This window comes from Prionailurus viverrinus, chromosome D3 (assembly GCF_022837055.1).
Source record: "Prionailurus viverrinus isolate Anna chromosome D3, UM_Priviv_1.0, whole genome shotgun sequence".
Lineage (NCBI taxonomy): Eukaryota > Metazoa > Chordata > Mammalia > Carnivora > Felidae > Prionailurus > Prionailurus viverrinus.
In genome coordinates this window covers 56228617-56240956 of record NC_062572.1, presented here as the reverse complement: position 1 = coordinate 56240956, position 12340 = coordinate 56228617, and positions in this window count along the sequence as shown.

The following is a 12340-nucleotide window of genomic DNA, read 5'->3' as shown; positions in this document are numbered from 1 at the left end:
CCTAACATTATCTACCATTTATTTTCTTAAAGCATAAAATATATAAAGCGTTAATGATGCATTGGTTATCCTACCTGCCTATGTGAAACAATTTAGAATTTCTATTCTCACATGGAGATAGCTAGGGGAGAAAATGGTTCTTAGCCAAATCAGGGTATCAAGCTCAATTTAGGAGGTTTTAATCTGATGCCTGCCATTCAATTCCCATCTGCTAAATAAAAAAATTAAGGGGGGTGGTGAGTTCCTGGCATGTATATTTATATCTAATGAGTGTAATATGCTCCCCTGGAAAAGAATCTGCCCAATTAGTTAAAAAGTTATTCTATGCATGAGGTGAATTATGTTATATGTGCTATAAGCTATTATAATTTATTAACAATATTTATTCCTTTAGAGGTTTTTAAATAGTATGCACTAACATATATATGAATGAGACTGGACCCAAGATTTAGAAGTGGCACAAAATTGGCTAATCTAGCACAAGGGGTCTGATCCAGCACTATTTCAGAATATTGATTCCTATTCACCAAGAAGCTAGTAAGCCAAATGGAAGACCCACACTAATCTTAGAGTGACCCAGATAGAACCTCTGAATGAACCTCCCTTACCAACTTCTCCTAGGAGAAGACATCATAGTACATAGTATAGTACACGTCTAAGATGAATTTTCTTCGGGCCACACTTTATCTGGCAAGCCTTTTGACACTATTATATTCTAAAAACTATATGTTAGAGTTATTGCTTATAACTTAGATAGCAAACACATATTTTAATAAGTAATGCCTCAGTTTGCATTATAATTAGTAATACTTCTATTGAATTCATCGTAGGTAGGTGAACATATCTATATTAAATTACTTGTAGAATACACACAAATGTGTTGGAAGTGAATTTTTAAGTGTTTACTCTCTTACTTCCCATAGTCATATGAATCTCAATTAGTTTTGATAATAAGGACAAATGAAATTGAGGATTAAAAATATAAATGAGAACAGTGTATATATTATAATATTTATAGCTTTTAAAAAACTTTTTTAATGTTTATTTTTGAGAGAGAGAGATAGAGAAAGAGAGAGAGAGAGAGAGCAGGGGAGGGGCAGAGAGAGAGGGAGAAACAGAATCTGAAGTAGGCTCCCAGCTGTCAGCATAGAGCCCGATGCGGGGCTTGAATTCACAAACCGTGAGATCATGACCTGAGCCTAAGTCGGACACTTAACCGACTGAACCACCCAGGCACCCCAATAATATTTATAGTTTTAAACACATGTACAACCAAAATAAAGGTTTTGGGGTTTTTTCTCCCTAAAAATAGAGTTGCAAAATAAAATACACTACTTAAATCTGAATTTCAGATAAACAACAAGCAACACTTTAGTATAAGTATTTCCCAAATATTGCACTGAACATACTTACATTAAAATATATACCTGCGGGCCTGGGTGGCTCAGTCAGTTGAATCTCTGACTCTTGATTTTGGCTCAGGTCATGATCTCGTGGTTCCTGGGATCTAGCTCCACATTGGCCTCTGTGCTGACAACACAGAGCCTGCTTGGGATTCTCTCTCTCCCTCTCTCACTGTCCCTCCCTCTCTCTCTCTAAATAAATAAGTAAAATTTTAAAAACGTATTCCTTATTTCTCTGATATTTACATCTTATTCAGCATCCTGTTCTCCCCCCTAAATATGGGAACCCCTTTGAAAGAAAAAAAGAAAATGCTTCCTTTTCAAAAGTTACTTAGGATATTTCATAATGTTTGTTTTTAACTAAAGACTTTAGGTAACTGACTTAACTATAGTCTTCTTTTCCTTAGTAACTTGTTACAATTTAAATAGGGCACACTTGAGTTAATATGAAACTTCCTCCTTAAAAGAAAAAAAAAACTTCACAACTGAGTTTTTTCAAGATCTAATTCATCAAGGTCACTTTCACCTACAAAAACATTTTCAAGTAATTTAAACAGATGGGCAAAGATGTTAACCACATTCAAAGATTTATCTTGACACAGTTTATAGCTCCTGATAAGCTTTTTCTGTGGTTCCTTTCTCCATATGACTTTGTGAAGCCATTGTCCAGAGGTAAAATGCCAGAGTTCTCTGACATTTTGAGCCAGAGAAAGATATTTTCTTCCTTCTTCCCGCAAAAGTTTCTGTTGGTACAAATCTAAGCCCATATGAGATAATGTGCAATCATCTGAAGAATACAGGCAAGAGCAGAAACCTAGAATAAAAATGCCTCCTTCTATCCCACTCATTAATTTTCCCCAGTGAAATCACTCAAAAATTAAATTATGCTCTACATGCTCTGTCTCAGATCATATTTTGGATTCTACATTCCTTATTCAATATGAGTAGGATATTAACAGAAAGCTAAATAAGTAATCTATAACCCAATATTTTACATGTTAAATGTAGGAGCTTTTACTTGTCACCCACAGTGTCTTTGTGATTTGGCTGTGAAAACAAATTTTTTTTCCTGTGAATGCAGAGAATATAGCCTCCAGTTCTTTCTCATCCTTCTAATTAAGTACAATCTGAATAGACTTGGATCTTAATTGAAACCTAATTATATTATCAACATTCAAAGTAAAATTAAAAAGTACAATTTAATCACTGCCGCTTGCAAATTCAGTAACCATTCCAAAAATGAGGAATCTAAGACTGCAATATTTTAATGTTTTTTGACATAATCAAAAATCAAAAAGCTCAAAAATCGATTTATTCATGGGCTTGTATTGGTCATAATGATAAGCAAAGCACCTAGACTTTAGCACTTCTGTTGACAGAAGCTAAAAGTGGTATGCAAGTGGCATTTCTCTTTCCCTAAGAGGAAATTACAAAATATTCTACATTGGAGGATTGCAATATAGAACAATATTGACAGTGTTCTTTATTATAATGGGCTCAGCATACATTTTGCTTAATAAAATTCTAAACATCGCATTAGAGATCACTCTTTTTTCTACCCCTCTTTCCTCCTTCTAGAGTTACTCTTCATCTGGTCTTAGGTGCATGCTCTTCCTTCATTTACCACACGTATCCCTCTGCATTCTAATTTTTGGTATATTTCTCTATTTCCCACATCAAATCATAGCTAACATAAGGAAGTGTCATTGTCTTTCATGTATAGTAAAAGAAAAATACATGCCTATGAGCCAATCACAATACTATTGGCTAATTAATAAGAGCAGCTCAAGTGATAAGTTTAGTGGAGTGGGAAAAACAGAAAAATTATAGTAAATGTTAAATCACAATGAAAAAAGATAATAGATATTTCATGTGTGCTAAAAGTAATTATGAGGTCATAATTTTGGTAACTGTAGAAATAAAATCTGAGGGATGATAATTCTGGTTTTAATACAGGACAGAAAGTCTTAAATTAATTATTATTTCAAGAGTTGAGAAAATTGAGAGCATATATATTTATATGCATTTATATATGTTTATAGATGTTAAATATATATTAAATGGAAACTATTTTTATTTATATATGTATATATGTTACATGTATATATATTCTGTTTATGTACAAATACCTGTATATTCTGTATACATATACACAAGAGAAATAGTTTCTCATTAAACATATCTCCCCCTCTCCCCAGAATATTTCTATCTCTGTATCTAATCACTTCTTGACATCCTCACACATTTACCTATAAAATTCTATATAATTCTGTTATAAGATATATTTCAATGGTAATATTTTTGTTGATAGAAATTTGGAAAGTACAGAAAAAGCATTCACAGCATGAATATTTCTCTGGTTGGAAGTGATAGGAAAGTTGGCAGAAAGACTCTGGTATTTGAAATTCAAAAATATGTGATCCTTTTTAAATGTATTGATTGAATAGTGGATCTTCCTCTTGCACCCTGGACATGGACTGTGTGCGAATCTGGACTAGAGAGTTAAGAAATACATGGGAAGAGGAAAGTTAATGGCTGGTCTTGTAGTCTTTCCTCAAGACTCATCTGATGATGTCTGGTAAATCTCTCACATCAACTCAAGAAATTGTTAGTCGATTACTATACTTGATCCAAGAAAAATTATAATTGAGTCAAGTTCTGTATTTTGGAACAAGCCTTTTTACTTCCTCGTTGACATTGAGTAGTGAGCATTGACATTGAGATGAAGCTCAGAGAATTGGGACCAGTGCAGTACAGCTCACAAGCTATATTACCAGGTAATCAAGAACACTTGGGGAAACAGTGTGACTAGCTGGTCACGTAAACCTGAGGCAGGACTGTCCAGGACAAAGTACGCTAAAGCCAATTGCATCTCTTAGCTTAGATTTTTCCACCCACACTCAGCCTCACCTCTCATAATCACACATATCCTGAGAGTGGAATGCCTGGGAAACTGGAAGCTATGTCTGGATGTCAGGACACTCCTGCTCTGCTCCTGCTGTGCACAGTGTATCATTTACTGCCCTTTATCTTTTTACAAAGTCAAGTGAACTTGATGCTGGGTGAAGCTCATTATGCTTCATTAGCTTAATTATAGAAAAATTAAAATGATTGGCAGATAATGGTTATCTCTTAATGATTTTTAGCAATGCACTACAAGAAGGGGATAAACTCAGACTAGAGGTAACCTGTCTAAAAGCCAGAAAGGTCAGAAAACACAGCTTTTAAAAGCTTCCTGAACTGGTAAATTGAAGCCATAAATGTTAAAAAAAAAAAAAGAAGAAAAGAAAAAGAAAGAAAGAAAAGAAAAAAACCCAAATTTCCTACTCCAGGCTGAAAGTGATACCAGCAGAGGCAGCAAAGTATCAGCCTGAGAAGGATATTAGGCTGGGGTCCTAAGCAGCAAAAAATAAGATTAATGGATTGCCTTCCCACTATATCCTAGACTTTTAATATGCATCTAGTTAATGGCCATTAAGCAAAAGAATCAGATGATAGATAGATAGATAGATAGATAGATAGATAGATAGATAGATAGATATAATGGTCTGCAGGTAATAGATAAGATTCTTCAGGTTTATTGACTATATTTAGAACACATCCATGTTTGCAGTTACTTGAAAATGACACAGTATAAAGAAAATGGAAGTCCAGTAATTTTTGAAGGAGAATGGATTACTGGATTGCCCAAAATCACCAGGCAAGGCTAGCAACAGCCTGTGACTATTAAGAGCTAATGGTTTTCTTAAAGATGGTTCAGTTTTGGACAGGAGGAGTTTGAAGAACTTAGGTATATCATAAGTGTTCATATGTGGCAAGAGCTGGATTGCTACTTTTCCATGAGCTCAAACTTGCTGAAAGATAGAAGTTTGTAAATGTCGAACAATAGACGGTTGTGAAAACCAAGATAATGCATATATTTCAGTGAGAGCCTGTTAGGTTTGAAGGAAAGGTAGTGGCAGAACAGAAGACTGCAGAACATAAAAATTTAAGGGTCAAGTAGAGGAGGCTATGAAAAAAAAAGGCATGGAAAGGCTGAAGCTATAGAAGGAAGATATGAGTATATTGGATGAACAGGGACACAAAGGTATGTCCTCATTTGTGTAAAAATTTATTAAATTTCTTGAAGGCTTATTTATGAAAAGGAAGGAATTCAAGTGGAGGAATTGATCTAGAATAGGAAGAATATCTCATGTTCATATATAGGAAGTAAGAAGAAAAAAAAGTGCAGACATAATTTCCTGGAAGAGGGGTGGCAGAAATTTGAGAATGTTAAATATAATCTCCCCCCCCCCCAAGTAATTAGTAAGGAAGTTAAGGATTATAGGTTATATAGGTAGTTTTAGGTGAGTAGTGGTGGTGTGAGTGAGAAAGGGAGCTGAAAGGGACAAACAAAATAATCTTTGAGGGGTGTGGAGTGCTCAGCTGATATGAAAAACCACAACAGGAATCAGCAAAAAATGCAAATATAATTTGCTCCTAAAGAGATTTCTATTTCTTTACATTATTCCAAAAAACTTAAATCAAAATGTAGCTTTTTCACTATCTGATTTTCCTCTCCCTCTACTTTTATTTAACATGGAACACTAATGCAGGATGACTTTATAGCTATAATATGGAGAATATATATTATATTTCTGGTGAATTAATGTTTTTATTATACATAGAGCAATTCTTTTATCCCAAATGGATTTGGCTGTTGATATATGTTTTGTCCTCTCATGTCAAAGCATTTCTGCCAGTGGGCATTGCTGTGAACAAAACTGATTACTAAAAAGAAATGAAATTCTTCTTTCTCCACATACACATACACGCACATGCACACACACACACACACACACACACACACACACACAGATGCTCACACAATTTGCATATATCTTTGATGATTTTGAGAATCAACAAATAGAAACCAAAGTGTGCTGGGGGAAATATTTACTATTTACATTTTTAAATAGGCTGCCATTATTTATACTACTGTCATTTTGTGTTATAACTGAATTTGTCTACTGTACTTCATTAGTGGCTTAATAGTACAACGCTTTCCTGAGCCTTTAGTGCCGTGATGATTCAGGGTTCTTGCAACATTACTGTTCTTACTATATTTAGGATTATAAATTTAGTATATGAGACTATTTATTTTTTCATAGCCCTTCTTCAATTAAAGTAATGTGCAGCAGGTGAAGAGTGGTTTGGGAGCAGGGAAATGATGTGGTTAGAGCTGTGCTTTAGGAACATTAATCTGTCAGGATTATAGAGTACAGAATGGCATCTACATGACTTGGCAACCAATTGGATGCTGAGCAGAGTAGGATGGGAGGTGGTGAAGCCAGGAGTCTCCAAATATGTCTCCAATTCTTTTGGAATCTGACTCTTTTTGGAGTCTTCAAATGTGATTCCAAGGTCTTGAGTTGTAGGCACTATGAATATTAGTTTGTATTAATCACAAAAAGAAGGAGAAGAGTATCAGAGATGAATATCAGAGACTTTGGGGGAAGAGACTTAATAGTTTTTAATATAATCAATTTAAGAATGTGTGAAGATATTCAGAGTATTAGAAAGTTTGGAATTGAGTTCAAGAGGGAAGCTGGGCATAGTGTAGGAGAGATCCTTCACTGAACTTCATAAACTGGTATATTTGCAATAAATATTAAGATGATATGCTGTCTGGATGGTATAAATAATGCAGTAAATAATCAGTGAAATACCATAAAGGGGAGACAGAAACATTGGTGTCAGAATACGAAGTCATACAGAAAATGTAATCAAAGCATGGCATCTTTTAATGTATTCGCTCCCCATATCAAATGCAGGCCTTTCTTTCATGCTGGTTACTATTTATCCTTAAAAGTAGGTATTTTCAATATCTAGGAACTTTCTATCAGGGTCTACCAGGGTTAATCTGTTACTCTCTTTCTTCTACCCTATACTTTTTCTAGTTCTTTCCTGGCTAAGCCCTTACTGCTTAGGGACCACGAGTGTCTCTACTCAGTGACCTCACAATAGTGAGTTTTGTGTTTGGTAATGATTCTTCATGGTCTGTTACATACATTACAATAACCTCTCTTTCTAGATTTTGCCAACATGTCCAACACCTATCAATTCCCTTGTGGAGGTACAGACCAGACTTCTGCCCATTCCATGCTGCTCTCTGTTTTCTGCTATTTTGATCATAAATTAATTGCTTCAGTAGCCTTGAACAAGTTCCTGTTTAGCCCAATAAGACTGCCACCACACTTGAGCTTCAGCTTTCTGTGCTGGGAGGGACTGATCTGTTAGGCAGAGAACTGGACAAATGTGCAGCTCATCTCTTATTTTTTCCTTCCTTCATTGATTATGATCCTTCTTTGCCTATTTTCTAATTCTCAAAAAGTGAGATGCCCTTTACATTTTGTCCAGTTTATATTTGCTTATGGTGGGAAGGAAATTCCTTCAGTAAATGTGCCATCATGACTGAAAGCAACACTTCCTGAAGCTGTAAAATTTTAACAAATAAATGCTTCTAAAATATCCAAATTCATTTGTGTGTTGTGGTCGCTGAGACCACCTGCATATTCAGCAATTCTTTAGGAAGACTTATCACATAGTCATATGATGGCTATGATTTATCGACATTAAAGTAAAAGGATACAAAGCAGAATCATAGGGAAAAGGCATGTGGGGCAAACTCTCCTGAGACCAGCCACAAGCTTCCAGTAGTCCTCTCCTGGTAAAATTACAAAGGATCACTTAATTTCTCCAGCAATGAGTGGCAATAACATGAGTGAAATGTCTATCAGGGAGAGACATTAGAAACTCAATGCCCTCTGCCTAGCATGTATCAAAGATCCAGACTCCCAGAAGGAAAGGATGTGTTCAGCATAAACCACACTACTTGCACAAATGCTTTGGGCCAGTGAGCCACCCTATTATTCAAGGAATAATGGAAACACTCCTGACGTGTTAGCTTTCAGATACCAGCCAAAGGCCAAACTTGCAAGTAACTAAGAATAAAAGTCTCAGTCTTACTATGTGAACCCTTTTCCTGCACAATGCGGTATCTCTAATTTAAGCCCCCAATGAGATACAGAACTTAACATGATCTGCTTAATTTATGAACAATGTCCCTCCATCTTGTTTTTCTTTCCTGAAATTTTGTTTTTACACAACAAACTAAATACTTATTTTTCAAGTAGCAGTAAACCATACTGATATAACTGAATATAAATAGATGGATCTACAGTTAATTCTCATCCTTCTCAGATTCTGTGTCTGCGAATTCATCTACTCACTAAAGTTTACTGTGACCTCAAAATTCATACTCCCATTTTCGTGCTTATTTGTGGACTTGTTCAAAGTGGTGAGAAATTTGAGTCCATCAACATGCACATTCATGGCTGAGGTCAGACAAGGCCAGCCTCTGCCTTCTTGTTTCAGTTCTCATGCAAAAATGACTAGAGGCTAGAGATAAGAGGGGTCAGGGCAGTCAAGTACCAAAACTCTGGCTCAGAGTCAGCTGGATGGGGTGAGATTCCCAACTCTGGCCCCACTTAGTGAAGTGGCCCCAGGCAAGTCACTTGTCACTTTTGAACGTTTTCTTTTTTGTAAGATAAATAGAATTTAGCAGAATAAGCTATTTTTAGGATTTAAAGGTTATAATCCATGTGAGATGTATATGTATGTATTTCCCTTGGGGGCAGTGGTTCAGTATTTCCGAATTTCGTGTTCCTGTGACTTTATAGAATATAATTACTGTGAATGATGAGTATCAGCTGTATGCATTTTTATCTCATTCCTCCATTTTGTGTTGGATTGTCTTCTTGCTGAAGTTCATGTTTTATAGATTTTAGTGTGGATCTGAGAGTAGCAATCTATATTAATCTTTCCCATCATAAGGTGACTTAATTTGTTCTCCTTCTAGAATAATAATTAATAGGGTATCAATTTTAGGTTTAGGTTGACAATTTGCATATATCATCCCATTTTCTCCTGGCATGAATGAAGTGATAAGAAAACTGCCGTAGGTATATTTATTGTTCCTTTGTAAGTCATCAGTTCTTCAGAGGGCTTTTAAGAGTATTCTACCTTTGATATTTTGCAGTTATACCATAATGTACCTACGTGTTGATTTATTTTTAGTCCTGCTTAGGTCTCTGAGAGTCTTTTTGAACGGAGTACTAAATGAATTTCTTTATTCCTGCAAACTCTTTACCTTTACTTACCAAAATATTGCTTCCTCACCAATTCCTTTTTGTTCTTATAAAAGAGAGATTCGCAAATGAACCACAAGGGCCTAACTGGCCTATTGTCTGTTTTTGCAAATAAACTTTGTTTGGAACACAGCCACCTGCTTGTTTACAAATTATCTATAGCTGCTGTTGCACTATAGTGACAGAGTGGAGACTAGCCTGCAAAGTCTAAAATATTTACCATTTGGCTCTTCATTGAAAAAGTTTGCTGACCTCTGTTCTAGGGCTCCTAGTAGATTTGTATTGAAGCAGCACTTAGTCTAACTCTTGACTGACTCTTCTTATTTTCAAAATGATGTTGCATTTCTGTACTAGTTTTTGGTTTTCCCGTTTATCAATTCTTTTAAAGTTTTCAATTCAGAGTTTACTCATTTTTTTGCAGGTAAAAAATTTCAGTGACTATTTTCTTAGTTCCAGTATTTCAATTGATTACTCTCAAAAAGGCTCATTTCTTTTTGTTCTATTTCAGTTTCTTGCACACTTTTATGGGTATAATGTCTTCAATTATCTCACTCACTGAAATTTAAGCTCCATGAAGGTTATGATTTTTGTGTATTTTGTTTTATGAGTTCTATTCCCAGTTTCATATAAGCCATAGAACCAACCAGTGGTCAGCAGCTTTTTTTTTCAGCATCTGTTCGAAAGTTGGGTAAGAGACAAGAACCAGCCAGCACAATGCTAAGTTGCACTGGGTCTATATGTGATCTTTTCCTAGGCAAGGGGAACCAAAATAAGCAAGAGATGCATTATAACTATTTAGCCAGAGAGAAAGTTTCCCTTCACTCAGCCGCTGCACTGGGGGTATGAATAAGCAAGGCTCCTGTACCAGCAACCCCCACTCAACCAGGTACACCCCCAACCTTCTGTAGCTCGCACCTATGTGGGTTGCACTGTCCCCCAAGCCCACTTAATGGCTGCCCCATGCTCTTAGAACTTTGTTTCATCCAGCACTCTTTCGGCTCTTGCCAGCTCTGTTCTGATATTAAGCATTGCCAATGATCTCCAATTTATTGCTTCTGCACACTTTAAATATTCATGGTGGTGGCCTCCAGTCATGTTTGACTAGTTGCCTGGATCACCCAGTTTGGGGTACCAATGACTGTTAAATTCTCTGGTTTCACAGTTGGACAGATACCATGTGATCTGCTCCTAATCTTAACTCCCCTTTAAGCCCATATTTTTGCAGAAAATAGTTTTACCCTCCACCACTATTATAAATATACAAAACATAGCAGAAACACCTCATTCTCCTGCTCATGAGCCTTGGCATTTATCGTTTATTTTGTCAAGGACACTCTACCCCAAACAGCTTCATTGATTTGCTTTCTCAATGACACCTTACCCACAAGGCGTTTCAATGCAACACACCTAAAATAACACCCACCCTCAGTACTCTATCCCTTTAACCTCTCTTCACTTCCTTCTTAGCTCCTGATAATTATATATTCATTTGTATATGGACGAATTGTCTGCTTCCCACACTAGAATGTAAGCTCTATCAGGGCAGGAATTTTATGTTTTGTTTACTGCAATAAAAATATTTGGCAAATACTTGGTGCTCAATAAATATTTGCTGAATTAATGAATAAATGGCTCAATGAGTGGATAGTTTCCTCTTCTAATAAACACTTTTCCACAGTCTTTGATGCAGACTACTTTGTGAAAATTATTTCTCATTTTCAACTACATATTAAATAAAAGAAATCATTTTAAGACTAAGAGTTAATTTCATGAGTTAATACATTTAGCTATAAACCAATGCTAATGACTTAAATATAATTGCTAAAACTCTTTTAACTAAAAAGAATTGCTTTAGGACGTTTAATGTTGTCATTAATAATTTCAAGAGAGTAAATTAAAGCTCTGTGGCATGGTAGAAATTCAAGATCTCTGAATAAGAAAAGTTAAGTCTGAGTATAGCAGCATGTATATATTTGTTTAGTTACATTCTTTTATTTTCAAATGGTATATTTGAAAGGTAAGTACTAGGTGATACAAACATCTAATCTCCTCAGCTCTTCTTTTCGAGATTGGATTTCACAACCTGTTTTTGTTAACCTATTAATCTTCCTTATTTTTCAAGTGTCAGGTGGAACGTGGCTCTCATTTCCCAGTGGTAAAAACTCTGTAGGGGAAAAGGCTTGACCCTTATCAAGCAGAATTAGAGTCATCCCGGAATTTACTATCCTGTTTATATATTCCTGGGGCTAGAAAGACCTCTATGGAAAGTGGTGGGAGTGGAGATGCATGTAGGTGTGCAGTGGGAAGAAAGTAGAGGTAGGTGAGAGTGGTCATGGGATATGATTACATAAATTATACTTAAAAAATAGGAGAGTGTGTGAAGGTCTGTGTGAAACTTTCCTGTGTTTTCTCATATGTGAGGTGGCCCAGCAAAGCGGCTAAGAGTGTATCTCTATAACTTGGCTGCCTGGACTTGACTGCTTTCTTTACCACCTACTGGTTGTGATATCTTGGGGAAGCTTACCTTTGTTTAGTCACCTGTAAAAGTAACTGCTCCAAAGAATTATTGTGATAATTAAATAAATTAATGATGTAAAGCATTTAGAACAGTGTCTAGTATGTAATAAATATTCAGTGTGCTGTTTGCTATATTTCATTCTTCCTCCTGAACGAGGTTGCTAATCAACGAAATGAACAGCAAAGAATTTAAGAATGCCCAAAGAGCAAGAGCTAAATACAAGTTACTTA